Source organism: Dipodomys ordii, unplaced genomic scaffold, assembly GCF_000151885.1.
Source record: "Dipodomys ordii isolate 6190 unplaced genomic scaffold, Dord_2.0 Scaffold73, whole genome shotgun sequence".
Taxonomy (NCBI): domain Eukaryota; kingdom Metazoa; phylum Chordata; class Mammalia; order Rodentia; family Heteromyidae; genus Dipodomys; species Dipodomys ordii.
The window spans coordinates 5312417-5335209 of NW_012267289.1; positions in this window are offsets into that span (position 1 = coordinate 5312417).

The following is a 22793-nucleotide window of genomic DNA, read 5'->3' on the forward strand; positions in this document are numbered from 1 at the left end:
AGGAAGTTAAATACTTGAGCTGTAATTCAAGGAGGATTCATCTTCATACTCTGCAGTTGGGTGGATTTGAATATATTGTCTCAACCCTCTGGAAATTTGTCTTCGTCCCTAATATGTGGATAGGTAATACATTCTCTATTTTTAGGATTATATGAGATAATTTAGACACCAAAGAAAGCAGCCAACTGGTTGTATTAGTAAAAGCAATAAATAAATAATTGTGTCATATTTCCAAATCAGGCTATTCTACCTTAACATAAATACTTCAGTAGCTTAAAATAAATTGTATTTCTTGTGCATGATACATCAAACTCAGTTTACCCAAATAAAACTTCAGATCATTAAAAGAGTAAAAGGTAAAGAAGGGAACACTATGGATATTTTTAAGTATCCATTCCCTTAAAATGATATATATATCATTTCTACTCAGGTATCTGAGTCAAAGTGCATCACATAGCCATATCTTGCATCAAAAGCTTCAGGGAAGTTTCAGTCCTACTAAGCACTTTGTAGAAAAAAAATGACTGTGAATTGTTATTAAATTCATCCACAATAATGAGAAAATATTTGAAATTTTTATATTTGTTGTCACTATAATTCTAGTGCTCATGTATTTGAACTGTATGTATATGTCCTCTGTTCGGTGGAATTTAGAGATCAGGTTTTGAATCATTCCCTTCAGAATATTAAAGTTCAGTTGAATGAAAGCTAGGATATTCCAATGCTTTAAAATGTTGATAATAACATGATGAAGACTTACATTTGTAAATTTGATGTTTGATTATATAATATATATTACAAGGATGATTATATAAATGCAATAACATTGAGTCACATAAAGGGCTACACAATTCTAAAGAAAGACTTAGACAAATGACATGCCAAGTAAATTGACTTGATGCACGTGCATGGAGAAAGATAAAAAGGTGAGAAAGGCAAAGTGAAACGAAGAGTTAGGGAGGAAAAGACAACAGGCAAAATAATGTGAAAGTGGCTAATTATCAGAATTCAGTCTGCATTGAAATGTGGAAGTTTTTGGAAAACAGACCCAAGTTTCATTGAGGACACTGAACAACCTAATAATGGCCTGGTACTTTAGTCCTTTGGAACTCAAGAAACAATATAAATTAACATCTTGGGCACAGGTGATCAGACATAGATATTGCAGATCGAGGTATGTAATCATTATCCTCTCTCCTGAAGCAAAGTAGGAAGAAGTTTCTTGATACAAGAGTAGCGAGATGAATTTTCTCTAAAAGTACCAGAAAACAAGTTGGAAATGGAAAGAAAATATTACCAAGCTAGATTTAAAAGACAGGGTAACTGTAGACCACATAAGAACGCAGACTGGTCCAGGACATTTGTTAAGAAGAGCATAAAAAATATGTTCACAGGGTGCCTTCTTGAACAAGAAGAGGTAACTGGTAACATTACATGGAGATTTGAAAATGATTGGAGTTTAATGAAGAAATGGGTTTGACTTCTAAAATATGGCTTAGAGGTATCAATGTAAATTCCACATGGATGTGTTTAGTGTTTAGAGATATTGGCATAGAGATACTATAAAAAAGAGAAATGTGGAAAGCAAATCAAAACCCAATGAAAGAGGGATGATGTACAGAAGTAGAGAGGAAATTAAGTAAACAAGCTGGGCACCATGGCATTTGGTGATTTTGTTTCTTTGTTTATTTCATATTTGAAGAACAGTGAAATCAACTCAAGTAAAAAAATAAATAAATAAAAAAGACTTGTGGAGTAGATTGGAGATGACAAAGTTAAATACATATTCAAGGAATTTGGCCAAAAGAGAAATATGCTCACATTACTTCCAACCCTAAACCTTGCAGTCACTTCCAATATTCCTCCAAATAAAACATAAAGTTCTAGTCACTGTCTACAAGCCTTAGAATCATGTGACTCTGAACTCATTCCCTGCTCCTCACGGTTTTCTTCAGCAAAAGACTCCATGGTTCCTTAAATAAAACACAGAGCTTTTGCTCTGTCTCTGCCCTTTACATTTGCAATTGCTCTAATTTCCCCAGGGATTCACATGACCCTCCATTGATAATTTTTTTCTAATAAATATCACATGAAAAGGTAAACTTCTTGACACCCTCAATGGAAATTGCCTATTTACTTACTTATTGTAAGCCAATATGTTAAACATGTATATATTTTGCTACGGCAGTTCCTTGTGCTTCAGTCCAGAATGTAAGAGACAGTATAGAGATTTCTCTGCTTGGATAATGCTTTATTCTGAGCTCTCAGAATAATGTCTGACATTAGACAGGCCTTCTTTTTTTTTTTTTTTTTCTTGTCAGTTCTGCGGCTTGAACTCAGGCTGGGCACTGTCCCAGAGTGATTTGCTCAAGGCTAGTGCTCTACCACTTTGATCCATAGCTCCACTTCCAGTTTTCTGGTGGTTAATTGAAGATGAGAGTCTTATGGACTTTCCTGCCCAAGCTGGCTTTAGATCACGATCTTCAGATTTCAGCCTCCTGGGTAGGTGGGATTACAGGCATGAGCAACCAGCACCTGGCAAAAATTTCATTTTTTTATGAAAATATTGTAGTTCCCCCATATAATATACTCAAAATACAGGAGGAATTCTTTTTTCATCTATTTTTTCATCTGTAATTGGCTGAAATAATGTATCTAATACATGTTTATATGTTGTGTATGTGTGTAAACGTACATCTATTTAAATTACATGTTTAATATTGAACACAAAATTACCTGGTTTTAGTTTTCTTATCTAATTGTCTTGTAAATCTCTAGTAGTCTCCTCGTTAGAGACTAAATTTTCTTTTTTATTCCTGGAATATATCATCATTTGTTAAGAGAAAAAGTTATTTCAGTTTTAATGAGATAGACCAGAGCTACTTTACTATACATTGTTATTTCTTTGTCACTTCTGTCATTAGATAGCAAGTGTTAACATTTGCTACCTGTAACATTGGAAGGAAAATGAACATACAACAATGAACATAAAAATTACTCATTATTTCACTATCCAGTGTAATCACATAGTACTTTTCTTATTGTGTTTTTTCTACACAATTTCTTTGTAAATGTATCTCATTTTTGAAGTACTCCACTTAATAATGTGTATAATTATACAGCCTGAACTTACAATATTCACATTTTAATAATTAGCTCTTATCTAGATAGTTAAATGCTTGTAGATAAAAGAATTTTAATAGCACTCAGTATTCTACATATCATTTAATTAACTACTGCTGTACTTGGTATTTTAGTTTTTTGTTTTGTTATAAATATTACAAAATCATTTCTATCCAAATTCTTCTATATATCAGAGCATCATTTGAATTGCTATTATATTTTTATGTTTTTTACCTTTCCTGTTTAAAAGCTCACCATTGTAACCATTATTAGAAATTTGCTATTAAACTAATGTATCAGCCAGAAAGCAATACTTACAACTATACTTACACTTACTCCAGTAGCTGTATTTTTGACTGTTATTATCTCAATCAAGCATGACAGTTGTTACTTCTCATGATTTGGTGTTTTAATACTATTGGTATAGTACATTTGTTAAACTTAGTTAAGCTAAAAGAAATAAATGTTTGATACCCATATTCTGGGTTATGCTAAGTTAGGAAAAGCATCATAGTTGGTATTTATATCATATTTTTAATCAACATTACATAATTTTCATTGAAAATAGTGGTCACTACTATCAATCAAATCATCATTTGGATATTGGGTGTAACTTTGAAAATTATTTTACTTAAACTTAAGTAGAATTCGTTTTTGTTTCAAAATATTCCCTGATGGTATTAAAGCTGACATTTTACATCTTTCAGGATCCACTGAATATAACTGGATATTTATAAATGGAATACAGCTTTTTAAAGGTTTTCTTTCTCGCTGGACAGAGATCTTCTCCCCCGTTGCATTTCAAGAGATCTTTTTGTTATTCTTTTTCCAGGAACCTAAGTGCTCCTGAGTGGAAGATAATGTGGACTGAGAGAAGAGAACAGAGTAGGATAAATTTCACATGGTTCTATTTGGGATTCATCAATGGTATCTGCTGATGTTTGAAGCAGAAAGAATTGCTTAAAATGCAGACTTTTTGCTGTTCCTACCACAATCGATATTGCATATCTTTCATATTTTAAAAGCTGATTTTACTGTAAATCTTCTAGCATTCTTTAGGTGATAAATGGCAGGCTTTTAGGGACCAGATCATTTCAACTCACGTGGCAACTATATTTCTAAGATTACCATTTGTGTGAAACAAACTAGACTTTGTTTCTGATGTAAGAGCTAGAAAAAGGGGGAGTAATATATGCTGAAATCTTACCACTTCTGCTGACATACCATAGAATAACACTTTAGTTGCTTCTTATTGGCAACTAAAATATCTTTCTAAAAACATTTTAGGATAAAAGAGTCTTTCAAAAGTACGATATTTTTCTCTTTTTACTTTCTACCATAAGGCATATGAAGAAAGCTTATTAAATCCTATATATTTTTCCAGTGGGAAAACTCTATAACCAGCAGAAATCTCCAAGAGGCAAAAGAATATAATGTGAAAAAACATGAAAATTCAGTGACCTTTGCAAATGGTACAAAATTCCACTGACATCGCCTCACACCTACACTGCTCAATGGACAACAAATGTGAATTTTTCCAGACTTGTAATTAGTGAAAAAATAATGGAAACTAAACTGTAGCTTGATCAGTAATTCAAGAAAAAAATGAAGCGCACTATCTTTTAAAACTGGGATCAACTGCACCTGAAATAAACTCAAGTTTCGAATGTTAGAGTCTTTCTCAGTTTTCCCAAAGGTAGAAAAGTTCATTAGCTTAAAAAGGCATTGACTTTTGTTTAATCTGTTCTATCCATACCTAGGTTATTTACAAGAGAAATTTGGAGTTGGAAATGGTTGTGCATTTGATTATTATAGAGACCAGTGTTTGCAGCATCAAATAGGATGTTTTGTGACTGGTGTTGAGAGGAGGAGATATAAAAATTTAAGGGAATGTCAGTGTAGAAAACACCTTGTCTCAATGATAGCAAAGGATTCAAATGAAAGTGATCAGGTTGAGGGGATATCTGTCTTACAGCACTTGTTCAACATGTGTGAGGCTAGGGTTTGATATGCAGTATCTGATAAAAAATACAAGCCTTGGTAGATTCAGGGGAAAACCCAATAGTATGATTCCTTAAATAGGCAAAACCAAAGTTCACAAAATAAACACAGACAAGTGTTTGAAAGGGGTGGGGTGGAGTCAAGGGGAGTGGAGAAGATAAATGAAGAGAAGAAGCGGGGGAGGAGATTAGATAAAAAAAAAATTCAATGAATATCCTACAAAATTAAGAAAAGTGAGGGGACTGGGTGAGCAGGATGTGTGAGAATGTTGAAAGGGGTGACACTGCTCAAGATTTCATTGTATTTGCAAACTGCTTTGTTGGATAACAACTCCTTTGTATATCTACTTTAAAATGATGAAAAATACAAAAAAGATACAAACCATCAAACAAAATTTAAAAAATGATTTAGAGAAGAATGTGAAGATATTAAATGAAGGAAGAATAACTTTTTCCACAAATGATGTTAAGGTGACTGTATATCCACATGCAAAATAATCCTCATGTCCTTGAATTAGGCAATGATTTTTTTTTTAACTGAGAGTACTCGGAATTAAACACAGGACCTTGAACTGACACCACAGGTGCTTTATTTCATGAGCTTCCAAATTTTTGGTTACTTTTGAGGTAGGGTCTTGCTTTCTGTCTGGTCCTGCCTGGGGATGGGTCCTTTTCTTGTGCTTCCCTGTGTCATTGAGCCTGACAGATAAATTCCAAGCAACCCAGCCATTTTCTTCTTCCTAGTATCACAGCTATTCCTGAAACTGTATCCACCCATTGAGGAAGGTGAAGTCTCATTAACTATTAGGGCCTAGCTTGACTAAAACCATAATTCCCAAGTAGCTTGAATTACAGCTTGAGCTACCATGCTTGACTTATATTTTCTTTGATGTCAAATACCAAACAAAATTCCTAAGAAATAAAAAATAGCTAATTTGGCATTCAAAATTCCAATAACATCTTTCTCTTGAAAATGATAACATTTAAAAAAAAGGAACATTCCAGTTTCTAATGACTCATATCTGTATTCCTAGCTACTTAGCAGGCAGAGAATAGGAGGATGGAAATTCAAGGTTAGCCCATACAAAATGTTTCCAAGACCCCATTTCAATCAATATCTAGCCATGATGGTGCATGTCTTCATTCCAGCTCAGCAGAAAGCATAAATAGGAAGATCAAATGAGACCTTTTCTCAAAAATAACTGGAACAAAAATGGCTGGTTGCATAATTTATGGGGTAGAGCACCTGCCTGGCAAGCATGAAAACCTACATTCAAACTCAAGTGCTGAGAGAGAGAGAGACAAATACAGAGCAGAGAGACAGAAAGAGACAGCCCTCATGACAGAAGAAAATATTAATATATCTGACAATGATGAGTATTAAAATATATGCATAATTACCACTTAAGAAAAACGTAAATAACCCACCTTAAAAATAAGCAAGGGATTTTAGTAAACATTTTGTCACAGAAGATATTTAAAGGTCTCATAAGCACATAAAATTTATTCATTGCTACCAACGCAGATGCCCCTCAGTAGATGAATGGATCAAGAAAATGTGGTATATATACACAATGGAATTCTATGCCTCCATCAGAAAGAATGACATTGCCCCATTTGTTAGGAAATGGAAAAACTTGGAAAAAATTATATTAAGTGAAGTAAGCCAGGCCCAAAGAAACATAGGTCCCACGGTTTCCCTTATTTGCAATATCTAGTATATGTACGAGTCAAGCGGAAAAGGTCAGATAATGTGATGTCAGGAAAATGAACCCTTAGATATGTATTTTAATGTTTTTTCTTTCATACATGTGTTTCTAACGCATTTATAAGATTATCACTTTGTTTCTTTGTATGTCCCTCCCCCACAGTATAACCCCTGCTTTCACTATATTTGATGTCAGTATAACTTGTGGAGGAGATGGGGAAAAACCAGTTGTTTAAGGATACAGGTGGATCTGATGCAACAATGAGAAGTACAAGTTGTCATGTCCAAAACGAGCTTTACAACGTCGGTGCGGGGGGGGGGGAGGGGGGGGGAGGGGGGGGGGGGGGAAGGGGGAGGATTGGGATGGGGGGGGGGGGGAGGCTGGGAAGGGATGGGAAGGGTAAACAAAGGAGGAGGCTGCAATGCTTGGTAAGAAATGTACGCATTATCCTGCCCATGCAATTGTAACCCCTCTGTACAGTATGTTCACAAATAAAATAAAATAAAATTTAAAAAAAAAAAAGAATAAACTTACCTATCTTACTGGAAAAAAAAATTATTCATTGCTACTAACCATTAGGAAAGCATGAATCAATCACATAATGAGATAAAATTTCATACCCATTATGATAGCTAAAATTAAAAAAAACATGAAGAATAACAAGTTTGGGAAAGGCTGTTACAAATGAAAACTTTCAGATATTGATGGAGATTTAACAACCTATTTTGGAAAAACAATCTCCCAATTCCCCATAGAGTTAATCATAGAAGTCAATCAAGCCTAGCACTCTTTCTACAAAAACTTGTGCATGAACACTTCTAGTAGTATTACTCACAGTCTCTTTAAAGTGCAAACAAGCCCAATGTTGAATAACAGATGTACAAAATGTGGTCAAACACAATAAAAAATCATTTGTTAATAAAAAGAAATGAAATATTAAATAGGCCACAGCATGAAAGAATACAAAAATTTTTAGGATAAATGAAAAAGTCACAAAAGAAAAATGAAAAGTCAGTCACACTAAAAATATGATTTTATCTTTTTGGTAATTTATAGACCAGGAAAATTTATAGACTGATAAAATATATTATTGATGGTTGGGCATTGGTAGCTCACACTTGTAATCCTAGCTACTCAGTAGGCTGAGATCTGAGGATCAGGGTTCAAAGCCAGGAAAGTCCTTGAGACTCTTATTTCCAATAAACCACCAGAAAACCAGAAGTGGTGCTGTGGCTCAGTGCTAGCCTTGAGCTGAAGAGCTGAGAAACAGCTCCCAGGCCCAGAGTCCATGCCCCATGATTGACTGTGTGTGTGTGTGTGTGTGTGTGTGTGTGTGTGTGTGTGTGTGTAGATCGATAGATAGATGGCCTAGAACTGAGTTGGGATTGTTTCATTGGAAAGTGACTAGTAATAAAGTTTCTTCTTGAAGTTATTAATACTTCCAAAATGTAGATTTTTGGTAATGATTACACAAATCTATGATATATAAAACTATGAAATGTGTTAAAGTATTGATATGGGAAAATCATCATGTTTTCCAAGTATATGTCATAATTACAAAATAAACTCTTTGAGAGAAAATTGGCATGGAATCCTTTGTTAGAAGACAGTCCAAGTTCAAACTTAGACCCCATAACCTCCTTTGGATCCCAAAGTACCTGTTATATCACAAGTGAACCATTATCAGCCTTTTCAATTGATAGTTGACACTACCTTGGGCGAGTTGCAAATTGATAGCCCTGATGTGTCATACTAAGACTGAAACCTTTGAAGTTTTCATGAAGCAAGACTCATGATACAGAGCATTATCCTCAGCAAGGATCATGATATAGACATCTGTCTATAGACAGTAGTGCATTTATTCCTCAATAATTGGAGGGACTCCTGCATTCTTTCCTTTTTGAAGAACAGGAGGAAACCCTCAGTGTCTTCATGTCCTTCTTGATAAGGTGAGGAAAAAAAGAATGCTTTTGTTTTCTAATTTTCATAAGGAAAAGGAAAAAAAGATTCCCAGCTGAGAATTTGAGCTACATGTTACCTGTCATCATAGAAGCATCCAATGTTTATGTGACCTTGCAAACAGAGATTTTATTTCCTGAATAACTTAATTATATTTCAATGTTGAGGGTTGGGGTTGTTTTTAAGGGAATATTTTGGGGTTCATTGCCCTAATGAATGGGTTAACGTGCCCATCACAGAATGATCTCCTTAATAAGAAGTAAAAGCACACAAGAATAATATTAGCTATAATGACTATTATTCTAGCATAAGCATTGTAATAGGTAGCAAATGGAGGTCTATCAATAATTCTCTGTGTCTGAACAACAGAAAATATTGCAAAGAAGTTTGAGGAAAAATTCTGAGGGAGGATGGAAACAATGCCCACCTTGATTGGATCATAGGTGGATCTATCAAAATTCTTCCCATTTCTGCTTTAAGTGGATACAGTTGAATGAGAATTGTGATCCACTAAAGATGACTTTAAATAACAAAGTCACAAATTGTCAGGTAAAATGTAATATTTCCTCAGGGCTAATTATGTATGTAACCATAAAAATGATTTTTAAATGTTAACAGCAAATTTGAATATTTTTATCAACTTAACACACAAATGAGTTCTGGTTTATTTGTATTGATCAAAATATATATAAATAAATTTATATATAAAAAGTAGCATACAAAATAGAGAAGAGAAAGCTTTTACAAGAATTTGTTTACACTTTCTGTAGCTACTGCGTATCCTAGTTAATGTAACCAGTAATAAAATTTTCCAAATGATATAAGTGAAATAAAATATCCACTAAAAGATAGGTTATGATTTGACATGAAAAAGACTTTTTAAACCACTGGCTAAAATTGATTTTTGGATGTAAAGACAATAAGATAAAATAAGCTTTTTAAAAAAAAAGAATCCTACAACTACATTGGGCACAAGTAAAAAGAATGCTCCTTAGAACTAGGCTGTTTTTATTAAATCATCAGTCTCATTCATTTATGCATAATAATATTACATGCTTGGGGCTAGGAAGGTGGGTCAGTGGTAGAGTGCTTGCCTTGCTTGCATGAGGCCCTGGATTCGATTCCTCAGCACCACATAAGCAGAAAGATCTGGAAGCACTTGGCTTATGGCTTAAGTGGTAGAGCACTAGCCTTGAGCTGAAGAGCTCAGGGACAGCAACCAGGGTCAGAGATCAGGCTCCATGACTGACAAAAAAGAAATTACATTCTTAGTTTTAACTAATCTTTTGTGTTTTCTTCTCTAAGAATTCTGAGACAGTGAAATTTTATTTTGTCACTTGCTCATATCTAAGTTTCTGGATTGCAGGTACCAAATGACATTACTATATTTTTAAGTGGTTAGTGATAATGTATATAATTTCTTTTACATTTACAAAGCAGTTCTCTTTTAAAATTGCTTATTCAGATGAGATAATTCTAATAACTCTGGAATAGCATCTAAAGCTTATGACCTAATTCCCATCACCACATCAATACACTCAAATCAACTGGGTCTATAAATTTTTCTTTTATCTTTCACCTCTAGACTTATCATTTCAAAATTCTTAGTGTTATAGTTGTCATAATACAAAATTATTTGTTTTGATGTTCACTATCATATAATGATTTATAGCATATTATTACATTCACGTTTTGCTACAATGAGCTTGTAGGTTCTGATCAAGAGTGACAATTTTCTCTTGTTTTACAAAATAAAATGCCAATGTTTTTAATAATACAGCAGTGTTCAGTTCTCTTAGATCCTGCATGAACAACCAAAAACAGTAACAAATCCTATGTATGTTGTGGTTTTTCTAGAAATGTAAACATGTGATATAATTTAATTCATAAATTTGATGCAGTAATGAATTAATAATAAAAGCTTATAAACATGGGTGAAATGCAGGAACATACAGTAATTTCCCCTCACTTAGCTATCCAGCAACCCCCAGACTCCAAAATTTAAATTTCAGAGCATCAAATTTCTGGAATTTTGAAGCCCATGGAGTTCATTATCAAACTCCTGTCTGTAGGAAATCAATATAAGTCAAAGCCACTGAGAGAGCTGATAAATTTAGAAGTAGAGAGGGTTTCTATATTTGCCAAATTTACATAGTATCAGATTGACTCTTATTTACTACCATTATTTGAACAGAAAAACAACACAAAGACAATATATTGCTCCATATAAATCACCAATCCAATATACCTATTGATCTTTAACTGTGGCCTGTTTACTAATTATCTTCAGAGAGTTCTGTCTTCCACAGAAACATTTACACTTCCCCTCCCTTCCAGTTGTTGCTTGTCTTTGTTTAATTATCTTGTCCCCCTTCCTTTAGAAGTCATTCTTGAATAGACACTAAGAGACCACTATGACATTATTGGCCTTTCTCCCAAACAAAGCAGTGTTATGACTTTACACAAGAGCTACAGATGCAAAATATGTTTCAGGAAGACCTCCTGGAAATGTATAAAAAAAAGAGAGAGAGATCAATCAAGAATTTCTGAATTGCTTTTAGAAGCTCATATTTCAGAGTAAGTTTCTGGAAAGGGGCAAATAATCAAGTAAATTGTGTCATTTGCTTAAAACTACATTTACTCTATTTCTCTAAGAGCTTAACCTTTTTTGTGTGTAGTTATAATTAAGTAAAAATATCTACTGGAAGATTTTGAGTATAGAGTATTTATATCAACCTTTTTCTTTTCATTAGTTCTTTCTCCCCGCCCCACCATTTATTCTATTGTAATATAACCTGGTAAAGTCTGTTTTAAGATTCTGAACTCCTAAGATTTCTTTTAACATCTCTTCAGTGTAGTAAGCCATACTGAACATCATTCACTGCCCCCTCTCTTCCCCCACACCCTCTAAGACTTCAGTACCTCAAAGCAGAGAAGCATCTCAGGGAATAAGGACTCATTTTTCTAAGTTGAAAAACCACTATAAAATTCAGAAACTGTCAGGCTGAATTCTGTTTTCAATTCAACTAGAAAGCTTTTCTCACACAAAGTTGGTCCTGTTGATCCTTAAAATTCTTGAATAACTAAATATGTAAACAAAAACAAAAGGGACAGAATTTATTTTTTTTAGTTTAAAAAATATCCATTTTATTTTCAAAATTCTCTCCTGTGAGGACAGATAAAATGGCTCTAACCAGGTGCCTGTGGCTCACGCCTGTCATCCTAGCTACTCAGGAGGCTGAGATCTGATGATCATGGTTGGAAGCCATCCCCAGCAGAAAAGTTTCTTTGAGACTCTTTTCTTCAATTAACCATTCAAAAAGGGAAGTGGTGCTGTGGTGTAAACTGGGAGAACATTAGCCTTGAGCAAAATTGCTCAGGGACAACACCTAGGCCCTCTGTTCAAGTCCTGTGACCAACCAAAAAAAATGGCTATAAAAGAATGCACAGTTAATGGATAAGAGAAGCAAACTAAATACTTAGAACTAGTGTAATAAGCACAGAGCAATGTCAGTCATCTTGTAGAATACTGCCTTCTATAGTCTGTGCTTCCCTCGAGGAAAAATAGGGTTTTAAGTCTCATCCCTTTCAACCTTGCTTTCTCTACTTCTCATTTGTTATATCTGCTTCAGACTACACTGAGATATTTTGTGTTTAAAAAAATAGCGATAGTTTTCTGATTAGATGATAAATGTAGTATATAGCAATACATACCTATCATTATTCTGGTATCACACAGAATATTTTACTGAGATAAGATCCTCTGCTTCTACACACCAATTCAAGTGTTATAAAGAAAAATCTCAAACTTGAAATCTGGCTGAATATGATTGTCTATATCTATAGCTATAGATAATACAGATAATTCATACACAATTGTGAATCTTATTTGCACAAGAATGTGGCTTAGATTTCTCAGTAAACAATGTTTAGCTTGATGGAAGCTTAACACTAGAAGGATATTGCCTTTCTATTTGGCAGACAAAAATAAACAAATATAAAAATAAAAATAATATTGCCATTCAAACTAGAAGTACATACATAAAATAATCTTTTTTTTGGGGGGGGGGTCCTGTCATGGGGCCTGAACTCTGGGCCTGGGCGCTGTCCCTCAGCTCTTCAGATCAAGGCTAGTGCTCTACCACTTGAGCCACAGCACTACTTCCGGCTTTTTTCTTTTTGTTTATGTGGTCCTGAGGAATTGAACCCAGGGCCTCAAGCATGCAAGGCAAGCACTCTACCACTGAGCTACCTTCCCAACCCATAAAATAATCTTGTACATGGATTTTTTCCATTATTTTTTAAAACTATAGCTTTGTTTTTCTTCCACCACTGTGTAAACCCAATTTATCATGAACAGTAATAATAATACAATGAAGACTGTTAAATAAATTAAGAGAATATGGGTAAAAGTTTTGCTATTTATTTATTGATTGCTTTTGGAATAATTTTTTTATTATCTCTCTAGGGCCAATAATTCATGTAAATTCCCTCTGAATATTTAGGCAGCTAATCATCTATATTCTTAAGTGCATAAAAGGTTACTACTGTAACCTTCTATCTAAACCTCAATAAACACATAAATTTATTCAAGTATAGTGGAATAAATCTTACTGTTATGTTACTAATTCCTGTGGCTACGTTTCTGTACTATGTTAAAATTCTTGAAAATAAAAACTGAAGATGCTGGCATTAAGGACTAAAAGATTGAATTCTGGCATAAAATGAATTTTACAAATGATAAAACATAATGAATTGCAGTTATAGTTCAAATATTAACTGTAGACCTACTATGTATCACATACTCTTCTGGATGTTGGAAACAAATCCATAAACAAAGTAGACTACATCTTTGTTCTCCTGGCACTATATTCCATTTGCTTAAATACATGAGATATGAGGAAAGCTTGTCTTTTGGCAGGCTCAGACTTTGGTCAAAAAGAATTTGTGAGTCCTCTTAGAATTCATTGCTTTCCTTTATATTCTTCTGTTTCTAAGAGTGCAGTATGGTAGATTTCACTGGACAAATCATAAGACAATATGGCATTTCCTTTTATTTTTGTACATTAGTGGAACCAAGAATTTTCTTTATTTTGTGTGTGTGTGTGTGTGTGTTTTGTCAATCATGGGGCTTGAACTCTGGGTCTGGGCCCGGTCCCTCAGCTCTTCAGCTCAAGGCTAGAGCTCTACCACTTGAGCCACAGTGCCACATCCAGCTTTTTCTGTTTATGTGGCGCTGAGGAATTGAACCCATGGCCTCAAGCAGTCTACCACTGAGCCACCTTCCCTGCCCGGAACCAAGGATTTTCATGTGATAGTTCCACAGCATGCACATAAACTGCTTTCACCAAATCCACCCATTCTATTTGCTTTTTCATTCCTCCTATTCACCACATGTTTTTTTTTCCATTTTAGTGAATCTTATTATTCAATTTTTATATAGTCTTATTCACCTTTTGCCTTCTTTCCTCTTACTAGTTCAACCTTTCCCTCCTAACATGCCATTAAAGCCTTTGCACATCATAACTAACAATTCCCAGAAGGAGGAGTCAACCTATCTACAGAACACAGAAATCTTAGCCCACTGTTAATGAGTCAAAGGTTTAATATTCAGAATATTTAAGTTTTGATGTATCACAAGTATAACACTGATTTAGAGAACTGTTAAACAAAACATCACTAATTATTATGGATAGTGTTCAAATCTCTACCATGAAATTTATTAAAAATACAGCTAAGCACTTTAACTCATGTCTGCAATATCATTTAGGAAGATTGTGATCTGAGATCTGCTACCCTGGGAAACATGAGACTACATGAAAATTAGAGTTTTGGATCAGTACTAGAAATTATGTTTATTAAAAAATTAGCCGTTTTTAAAATCAATTTTTCTTAGCTCTGCATTTTTTTCCTTTCAAGAATGCCATACTTGCAGAGTTTTCTATATCTAATTAAATATAATACCATATCCATTTCAAAAATTCTGGGTTAAGTCATCTGTACTGATGTGCACAGGTGTCATTTCACAGGACTGACAAGTACTTTGCCCAGAAAAAAAAGTGATTGTGGCATTTGTTTTTCTATCTTTCTTGAAGTTGTAAACCATTAGTTAAAGTACGAAGACAAATATATTAATGTTTTCATGATTTCTGATTCACAAAAATATTCCTACTATATGTGCTGTATTCGTCTTCCTGATGTCTGTCCCTTCACTACACATTTTAGTGATTCTGCTTCTTTTATTGTCAATTTTATCATATGCCCTTGGCCTTCAAAGTATATTCTACTAGACAAATACTTTAAAGAGAATACTCTTTGACAGACTTATCATAAATGTTATGTCCATGTCATTTTGATTAAATATCTTAGTAGAAAATTTAATGAGAAATACTGTCTATAGGAGAATGATGAAGAAAATGTTCCAGGTCTCTCAACTCAACACTTTTTAGGGTGGAGATGGATGGATTTCTCTGGAAGATGAGTCAAATGTGACACCTTTCCCTGATTCTCAGGTGTATGATAAACATCTTGTGTCCAGGTTTGATATAGTGTACACAAAGGTTATGTGATGGGATTAAACACATGAGTGCGTATACGTATATACATATAAATCTTTTTAATTACTACCAATTAGAAAATTAGTTAAACTACACCAAAAAAGAACAATCTATGCTAATTACTGGGATGGTCTTTTTGTCAATGACCTGTCAGGAATTCATGTCAAAACCTTAATCTTCAACTGTGGTGGCTGCTGCCTCTTTCGCGCCCTCTAGTGGGGGCGCTGGTCTATAGCCGTGACCCAGACCTTGAGCTTAACAAGAAAAATCTTTCCCTGAAACCTGGCTAAGAGTACTTGCATTTGATGTTATTACTTTATTTGTTTAGATATAATTGTGCCTTCAACAGAAAGAATTTCTGCATATGAACTCGAATTACTAATTTATTCCAGCTTTTGTACTCTAAGATGAATGTTTTAAATAACTGAAGTTGAAAATTTTAGAAAATGAAAAAAAGGTCCGCATTTTTACTTGTGGCGTTACCCAGACACATGCTTTAAAAATAATTCTTGTATATCTGAGTGCTTAAACTAAAGAAATAATAAAGGTAGCAAGTCAACGTAATCACTATGACATGAGCATTTTTAATCCTTGCATCATTATAATTAAGAAATACTATGGAAAAATGTAATCAGTTTTGCAAAAGAAAACAAAAGGAAATTGTCACTATAAATCTGAAGTTCCTTTTCATCTTGATTTGCTTTTCAAACTGCATTATTATTCAGTTCTAATTATCCCTAAGATACATTTTTTAAATTTTTATTGTGAAAATACTATACAGAGGGGTTACAATTACATGAGGGAGGTAATGAGTACATTTCTTATCAAGCATTGTTGCCTCCTCCTTTGTTTCCCCTTCCCATCCCTTCCCATCCTCCCCCCACCCCCCCTCAATCCCCCCCCCCTCCCCTACCCCCGACCTTGCTCCACCCCCCAGCGCCAAAGTTGTAAAGTTCATTTTTCTACATAACGTCTTGTACATCTTATTGTTGCAATGGGTCCACCTGTATCCCTATTTAAACAATTTGTTTTTTCCCTTCCCCTCCACAAATTATACCAACATCAAATACAGTGAAAACAGGGGTTATACAGTGGGGGAGCGACATACAAAGCAACAAAGAAATCGTCTTATAAATATGTTATAAACAATAGCAAGAAAGAAAAACCATTTGAGTCCTTATCTTGCGGTTCATTTCGTCTAACATCAACTTATCTGAGCATTTCTGCTTGTCTCAGCAAATAAAAACAACATTGAGATACTACCTCAATTAGAATGGCTATAATCAAGAACTCTAATAACAACAGAGGCTGGAGGGAATGTGGACAGAAGGGAACCTTACTGCATTGTTGGTGGGAGTGTAAACTTGTTCAACCACTTTGGATAGTAATATGGAGGTTCCTCAAAAGACTCCACATAGAGCTGCCCTATGACCTAGCAATCCCGCTTTTGGGCATTTACCCAAATGATCACAAACAAGGCCATACTAAAGCTACCAGCACAACTATGTTTATTGCAGCATTACTTACCATAGCTAAGATATGGAACCAACCCAGATGCCCCTCAGTAGATGAATGGATCAAGAAAATGTGGTATATATACACAATTGAATTTTATGCCTCCATCAGAAAGAATGACATTGCCCCATTTGTTAGGAAATGGAAAGACTTGGAAAAATTATATTAAGTGAAGTAAGCCAGGCCCAAAATACATAGGTCCCATGGTTTCCCTTATTTACAATAACTAGTATATGTCTAAGATACAATTTTTAAAGGAAATGCATTTAAATATATAAAAACTCAGAGTGAAGAAAATCGCGATAGGTTTAAATTAGGTAATATTGAGAGGATAAAGATGATTGGAAGGAGATGACCTGTCACATTTTAAATTATTTGTCATCATTTACCCATGTATTGACACATGGCATAGTCCCAAAGACAAATTGAAAGAGCAGGTGAGGTTGTTTGGGCAGTAAGTGGAAACTGGAGCATCCATGGCAAAGCACTAATGTTCAACATTGTTCATTATGGGACCTCTATAACTTAATATGGGTTATTTTCTCAGCTCCTAGCTGAAATTAATGACAAGAGTTAGACAAGCACATAATCAGTTATTTTTTCTATATTGAGTAACACTACTTTATGTTCCGACTTAAGACAAAATTGAAGACACATATTGTCAACTTCCACTACTGTCACACCTGCGATAATCTTTTACCAACTTTCTCTTGATGTGAAAAAATAGTTTCAATGAACCTAGATATTTATCTGTGTAGTCAGTATGAATGTTATCTGTGTGTTATCTGTTGAGGCCTCCCCAAAACTTTCCTTTCAGCTGAAAAGCCTTACTGATATTATTTGTTTTACCATATGGCAATACAGTAACAAAAGTGCCATTTCTATTTATCATAAGGTAAACAAAAATGTACATTGGCTTTTCTACCTTTAGATAAAATTCCTAAAACTTGTATATATATAGTTCTTTTTGTTTTGATCATAAGTTTTTTTTAATAGTATTATATGTTTGTTAAACCTTCCCAATCTCCTTCAAATTTGGTTTCTTAATACATATGTATAGGTTGATGAAGCAATTGTCAAAATATCATTTTAACGTGTTTGATATATCTGAAACAAAATAAAATCAATTATTATAAATTAACAGTCTAGACAATTTCTTCTAGAAAACATTAAGTATTTTGCTATTAGAGAACTTAAAATATTGGGCTGAATGTCCTTACATTTGAAATGATCTCAACAATAAAGACCAGAAAATGATTTTTAAAAAATATGTACAAGAATGATTTATATGATAGTGATAGGACCTCACATTACTTACTGATAGCTTGGTTTTGAATACATGCTTTAGCACAAACTATTTTATTGGAGGAATAGATTTCCCTCAGAGCATACAGGGAAATTTGTTTGAGCCACTGAGTGCTTATACTTAAAATGTTCAAATGAAATCTACACATATCTATATATGTACATATTCTAGCACTTTGCCCTGCAACATGTTTTCAGACTTGCAGCAGACACAATCTAGGAGCTTTATGAAGACACAAATCTAGGAGCTTTATGACAAATGCTGAACTCCAGGCCCTGCCCCACATTCTGTATTTTAACAAGGCCAATGCTGGAAAACACTAAGGGGAAATGTAGCAATACGGTATGTTATATGTAGGTGTAAATATGAATGAACATGTACGTGAAGGCATGTGCACATATATTTAGATTTATAAGGATCATAAGTCCTGTCTCAGTTTAAACTCTGCCATCACTCACATACACAACCAATCCCCAATGCTCTTGAATTTGCTCAGTACTTTGGGATATTTTCTTTAGCTTTAATATTTTCTTTAGATAGATAGACAATCTTGGTGTTGACCAAAAAACTGATCAATAAGGGATGGTGGTAGCAAAGTTGGTTCTAGCCAATGAAAAACATGTTTCACAGGTAATTATAAAAGTTGATATAAGAATGTATTTTAAGTAGCACTGGCCAATTTTACAAATCACATGTAAGATCTATTGTTTTTCTGCTTTTTTTGAGCTCTTTAGAAAAAGTTGGATAAAACCTTTCTAATATATAGTTCACATTTTAAATTACTTCAAACATGCTAATGGGTGTATTGATTACATAAACTTGCTTGTTTATATTCAAGATGTATTAGTTCAGGGGTTACAATTAAAATAACACAAGTTAAAACATATACCACTCTACAACTGCATTGAAATTGAAATCAAATTTAGTAATAGTCATCAAACATACTATTCTTTAAGAAGCTTTCCCAGTTTATGCCAGCTTCTAGTCACCTTAAAGCAATTTGGCAGCAAAGGTTTCCTATAGATTTTTCTGTAAATATTGTTTCCAATATTTAATTTGTATAATGGCAAATTCATCAAAATACTTTCCCTATCATTGCTTTTTTGCTGTGTAAACATGATGAAATCACTAATATCTTATTCTATCTCTAACAAATGGTAGGCTCTAAAGTATTTCCTAGCTAAAAAATCTAATTTTCTAGGGAAATATCCCCAAACTTGTGGTCTTTCCACAAGAAAAAATGCCATTGTGTTTCTAATTTTGATCATAATACCTTGTTTTTGGTTGATTGTCTCCTTCCCAGTGTTTTCATCTTTCCTATATTCTCTTTGACTGACCATCTTCATGATTTGTATTGTAATGCTCCAGTGTGTCATGATAAATACAGCTTTCTTCTATCTTCTGAATGCTTTTATTTGACCAGAATTGTATTCTGGGTCCTCATTTCCCCTTACTACTTGTGATGATTCTGGAAAATGTAATTTTACTTTGCTGGCTTAGTGATGCCAGTAATTTCCAAATATGCAGTTTGGGGCATGACTTTCCACTGATCTTCTGATTTTATATCCAGCCTGTGGCTTGGTTATCAGTGCTTGGATCCCAATGTGTCCTGAAGAGAACTTGTTATTTTTGTATACTTCCATATTCCAAATGTGAGCTATCATTTTTTTTATTTTGGTCAATGAACTGTAGTGAAAGCCTGTCTATTTTATTATACTATTATCAGGACTTGTTCTTCCCCTTTTCTAAGCTTGTCTTTATTAAGCTTACCTTCGCAAGGGCAGTGAATTTATTGCTTCAAATTTCTCACTTTTCCACGAGTACATTTTTTATATCCAGTTTGTAGTCTGAATAAACACTTTTACCACGAACATAATCTAATAATCATTCAATAATCCAGTAATCATGGGATATATATGGGTGCATGCATATATATTCCATATATATATGAATATGAATAGCTATGTATATGTATATGCATATGTGTACATGTGTATGAATGCTGTATATATATGCCCATATAATGTGCATATACAAATTAATTTATGATAATTATATATCAAATTAAATTTTACAAATAATTTATATTGGAATGTATTAATGTACCATGCCCAGGCAAATTGTAGAAATAGTCACAATAATTAAGATATTGAGCTGACTGAGACATGTATAATAAATGAACAGACTTCAAAATGTGACATATATATATATATGCTTTTTCATTTGTGGAAACATGGACCAAACTGGAAGGCATTATGCTGAGTGACATATGCTAGACCCCGGAAGATAAGTCCCTCATATTCTCCTTCATTTGTGGGAGGTAAAAATGCCGATCCCATGCAAGTAGATGGTACTATAGCAGCCACTGGAGGCTGGGTAGGAAGAAGATAGTGGGAATCCTGAGCGGAAGAACAGTGGGTATGGAAACACAGCTAGCGGGTCGATGATGTCCTACATCACTCCAGGGCAAACATAATACATGACAACTAACTGAACATTTCCAAAAGAAGCTTCCCAACACTCAGCAATAAGAAGCTTTGCAGAGAGAAAAATGGGAAACAATTTGATCATTATACATTATAAATGTAATATGACCTTGTACCCCATAGTTCAGTCTATAAGTAAGCATACACATTATCTGCCAATTATAAAGTAGAAATAATATGAGTTAAAGGCCAGCCTAGAATACATAGCAAAACTCTGTCTAAATAAACAAACAAAAGAGTTTTCAAGACATTAAGAAGAATCAAAGAAAGGTAAAGTACCTATGGGAGACATTTGAAGAGCTCCAACTTGTATAAAAAGCAGATATGGCCTGGGAATACATTGCACACAGTAATGAATGTCTCAAATGTGACTCCCTATACCTAGACATACCAAGCAGGAAGAATTTCTATGGTCTCAGCACCACTCTGAACGGTGATGAAGAAGGACCAGGCCAATGAACAGAAGGCAATGAATGGCTATAGTAGAATTTAGCAATAGTAATAGTGGGAAGAGGAAAGGAAAGGCTCAAAGAGTGAGGGAAGGACATGCCGTGAAAGTTACCAAACTCTGTCATTACTTTCAATCAGTATCTTAGTGAATATTTGTGCATGCACCGTTTACATCATATGGCTTGCAATAATAATAAAGCTGATTTCTAATAAACACTTTCATAGTTCTTGTTTCTTCTCTATTTCTTTCTAGATTTTAAGTATTGGTGCATGCTCATTTTATTCTTGGGCAACTGATCTTCCTGCCATCAGTTTTCTCACATGAATCTACCTGCTTCTATCTTTCTTAACTAACTCCAGGCAAGGTCTTTGTGTCCTAACAGTTCATTCGGTCAATCTGATTAAAGCACAATGTATACATGATTGAAATACTAACTGCTCTTAATGTGTCACATTCTATTCTAAACCTCATAGAAGTCTCATATCTTCCCCAAGGGATAGGATCTCTGATTTTCTGAACTTAGAACTAAGAATGACTGATGTTAAGTGCTTACATCCATTCATAGCCATCGCAGGCAGGATAATCAGTGAGAGGCCTATCTTCAATTAACCACCAAACAAAGCTGGAAGTGGAGCTGTGGCTCAAGTGGTGAAGTGCTAGCCTTGAGTAAAAGAGCTCAGGGACAGAGCCCATGACCAGAATCCAAGACCCAGAACTGCAAAATAAATGAAATGAAATTTTTAAAAATGTGTGACTAAGCCAGGGAAGCCATTACAACTTGTTGGATTCAAGAGCCTTACTAGTAACCCCTGCATGTTATTTGTTTGTCATCCTAGTGAAAGGGGGGCTAATTGGTATCAAGACTTCCAATTGATATGTTTTTCTTGTTCTATGGACCCCATTCTCTCTTTTTAGCTTAAATATGTCCACAGGATCTTCCTAAAATGAAAACAAAGTAGTTTACATATCTGTTCTACCGAAATCACCCTACAGCCCAAGCTCCTGATAGAGCCAGTCAGAATTTTGTGTTCTCTTGTCCTTGTGTCCCTGCTTTCTTACCCCAACACCACCTCAACGTCTAAAACTAAAGGTGTATTCCCTTTTCTCCTAAAGGTTTGTTTTTTAGACTCCCTCTTTTTCCAAAACTTTTATCTAAAAACACTGCATTCCAGATTATCATCATTCCAACTCATCCTTCACAATAGGTACTGACTCCACTTTTTAGGGGTAATAATATTTGTACAACCAAAGAACATCTTCTCATTTCTTCTTTAATCTTCCTTCCTTCGAGCAATCAAAATTAGGTTCCTTATTACATTTTAATATGACTTAAAAATTATCTTCCAAGCTGATTGTGCTACCTCTGACTTTTCTCTTCAATCGTGATCCGAAAGCCAAAAGGTGAGAAGAACCTTCTGCAGAGCGGGTTCATCTGTACAAACTGAGTCCCAGTCTCAGGAATTAAGATTCTGTACCTCTCTGTTAGCAAGAGGGAGTTTCAGGTACTTCATTCACAGGTGGCTTACTGTTCAAAGCTATCAGCAAAGTGTTTGTTCCTCAAACATAAGATATGGTTTGGATGTTTCTTCTTAGTCTACAATAATGTCTAGAAATGCATGCAGTTTGCAAACTCTCCTTTGAAGAACAGGTCCTTGCTCTTTCTCCTGTTCTTCCTTCCTTCCTTCCT